Source organism: Physella acuta, unplaced genomic scaffold, assembly GCF_028476545.2.
Source record: "Physella acuta isolate Inbredline_101_S28 unplaced genomic scaffold, ASM2847654v3 ptg000154l, whole genome shotgun sequence".
Classification (NCBI taxonomy): domain Eukaryota; kingdom Metazoa; phylum Mollusca; class Gastropoda; family Physidae; genus Physella; species Physella acuta.
The window spans coordinates 35,783-39,093 of NW_026731673.1; the positions used below are offsets into that span (position 1 = coordinate 35,783).

The 3,311-nt window shown below is 47.5% G+C and overlaps 1 pseudogene; it reads left to right on the forward strand.

Annotated features, from left to right (window-relative positions):
* The first annotated feature begins 236 nt into the window (after nt 1-236).
* Nucleotides 237-2,844, forward strand: LOC131935688 (uncharacterized; annotated as a pseudogene).
* Nucleotides 2,845-3,311: the final 467 nt, after the last annotated feature.

Genomic DNA, 3,311 nt, shown 5'->3' on the forward strand with positions numbered 1-3,311 from the left:
CTGGAGGAACCGCATAAAACCGGGTAGTACAATGGAGAGGTGTGGTTTAACTCGTGTGTCCATATGTATGATGATGATGTTGATAATAATGATGATTATGTTGATGATGGTATACACTTGTTGCTCACCATAGCCCCATAAAAATAGTAAACCACTGTCCATGGTAATCCTAAACCAACTGACTATGGTAATCCTAATCCACTGACCATGGTAATCCTAATCCACTGACCAGAGTCATGCAAGTATTCAGGGAGGAGGAAGATACTGCCGTAAGATTTTAGTGCTCTACCCCCGCCCTTTCCGTAGAAAAAAAATGTCTGAAAGAAACGCTACCACTGACAACGTCGATATCACATCTTAAACTAGTCCAAGAGTCGACAACCTGATTAAAAAAAAACAACAACCACCGTAATGACGCAGTATTTGAGACCTGAGTATAGTGGTGGGGAGGGGGGGGGGGGCGGGGGCGGGGAAGGCGGGGACCACGACAATACATACCTGAACTAGATTTACATGTGGCAACCATTTAGTAAACTTGGCTAGTAAACACTAAAATGTTTCCTAATTGTTTATAATGTGTGTGTGGGGGGGGGGTGTAAGGTGATTTGTAATAGACGCTACAATGTGTCTGTGTAATTAAAAAAAAAATTACATCGAAGAAAAATAAAACACCAAATTACAAACACAGGACTGGCCCCCAGTTTCACAAACACAACCTCCGCACATGCGCAGTGATAACCATAGCGTTTCAATATCCGGTATCTGATCGACGTTCCCCTAGTGACGTTTACAGCCGACTGTCATAGTCAAGGGAACTCACTCTACCTGATAAGATTTTTTTTTAATAAAGGGAGAAAACCTTTGAACGGGACGGAGTCGGGTCGGGACTGTTTTTTTTTTTTTTATCGCTTCCAAAAGTGTAGCAGACGTGCACTGGATGACACGTCGGTGATTATACTGAAAGCTCGGCCATTGATTTTAAACTGGTGGGGTTTTTTTTTAGGTTTCATTTTTTAAAATAATTTTCAAAAGCATGCTAATACATATTAGAACAGCTTTTAAAAAGTTGACTGGGGGACGAGGTGGGTGGGGGAGAGGGGGGGGGGGGCATCCTTGTTGTGGCGCATAATCTGAAAGGTCGAATGAAATGAATGTGATTTGGCCATTTTTTTATTTTGAAGTTTGGACATTTTTTTTTGGCCATGTTGCGGGTTGGTCATGTTTTTTGGCCATATTGTGGTTTGGCCATGCTAAGAACCATCAAGGACATGATGTAGATGGGCCACGTCATTAAGGAGCCAGTATACAAAGCGGGCAGTCCGTTTGGAGCAGGTTGTCGTCCAGGGTTGGAGCAGGTTGTCTAGGGTTGGAGCAGGTTGTCTAGGGTTGGAGCAGGTTGTCTTGGGTTGGAGCAGGTTGTCTTGGGTTGGAGCAGTTTGTCTAGGGTTGGAGAAGGTTGTCTAGGGTTGGAGTAGGTTGTTGTCTAGGGTTGGAGTAGGTTGTTGTCTAGGGTTGGAGCAGGTTGTCTAGGGTTGGAGCAAGTTGTCTAGGGTTGGAGCAGTTTGTCTTGGGTTGGAGCAGTTTGTCTAGGGTTGGAGAAGGTTGTCTAGGGTTGGAGTAGGTTGTTGTCTAGGGTTGGAGTAGGTTGTTGTCTTGGGTTGGAGCAGTTTGTCTAGGGTTGGAGAAGGTTGTCTAGGGTTGGAGTAGGTTGTTGTCTAGGGTTGGAGTAGGTTGTTGTCTAGGGTTGGAGCAGGTTGTTGTGTAGGGTTGGAGCAGGTTGTTGTCTAGGGTTGGAGCAGGTTGTCTAGGGTTGGAGCAAGTTGTCTAGGGTTGGAGCAGTTTGTCTAGGGTTGGAGCAGGTTGTCTAGGGTTGGAGCAGGTTGTCTTGGGTTGGAGCAGTTTGTCTAGGGTTGGAGAAGGTTGTCTAGGGTTGGAGTAGGTTGTTGTCTAGGGTTGGAGCAGGTTGTTGTCTAGGGTTGGAGTAGGTTGTTGTCTAGGGTTGGAGCAGGTTGTCTAGGGTTGGAGCAAGTTGTCTAGGGTTGGAGCAGGTTGTTGTCTAGGGTTGGAGCAGGTTGTTGTCTAGGGTTGGAGTAGGTTGTTGTCTAGGGTTGGAGCAGGTTGTCTAGGGTTGGAGCAAGTTGTCTAGGGTTGGAGCAGGTTGTTGTCTAGGGTTGGAGCAGGTTGTTGTCTAGGGTTGGAGCAGGTTGTCTAGGGTTGGAGTAGGTTGTTGTCTAGGGTTGGAGCAGGTTGTCTAGGGTTGGAGCAAGTTGTCTAGGGTTGGAGCAGGTTGTCTAGGGTTGGAGCAAGTTGTCTAGGGTTGGAGCAGGTTGTCTTGGGTTGGAGCAAGTTGTCTAGGGTTGGAGCAGTTTGTCTAGGGTTGGATCAGGTTGTCTAGGGTTGGAGCAGTTTGTCTAGGGTTGGAGCAGGTTGTCTAGGGTTGGAGCAGGTTGGCTAGGGTTGGAGCAGGTTGTCTAGGGTTGGAGCAAGTTGTCTAGGGTTGGAGCAGGTTGGCTAGGGTTGGAGCAGGTTGTCTAGGGTTGGAGAAGGTTGTCTAGGGTTGGAGTAGGTTGTTGTCTAGGGTTGGAGCAGGTTGTTGTCTAGGGTTGGAGTAGGTTGTTGTCTAGGGTTGGAGCAGGTTGGCTAGGGTTGGAGCAAGTTGTCTAGGGTTGGAGCAGGTTGTCTAGGGTTGGAGCAGGTTGTCTAGGGTTGGAGCAGGTTGTCTAGGGTTGGAGCAGGTTGTCTAGGGTTGGAGCAGGTTGTCTAGGGTTGGAGCAGGTTGTCTAGGGTTGGAGCAAGTTGTCTAGGGTTGGAGCAGGTTGTCTAGGGTTGGAGCAGGTTGTCTAGGGTTGGAGCAGGTTGTCTAGGGTTGGAGTAGGTTGTTGTCTAGGGTTGGAGCAGGTTGTTGTCTAGGGTTGGAGCAGGTTGTCTAGGGTTGGAGTAGGTTGTTGTCTAGGGTTGGAGCAGGTTGTTGTCTAGGGTTGGAGTAGGTTGTTGTCTAGGGTTGGAGCAAGTTGTCTAGGGTTGGAGCAGGTTGTCTAGGGTTGGAGCAAGTTGTCTAGGTTTGGAGCAGGTTGTTGTCTAGGTTAGAGAAGGTTGTGGCGATGTGAAGCGCCATCTAGGGTTAGGCTGTTGTGATGAGCATTAATTCGTTCGATTTCATTATCGATTTATTTTAGCTCGTGGATTTATTTTAATTGAGAGGGCGGAATCGATCGAGTCACAGAGTTTGTTTCGGTGAGTGGAGAGAGAGAGAGAGAAAGAGAGAGAGAGAGAGAGAGAGAAAGAGAGATGGAGAGAGATAAGGAGAATAG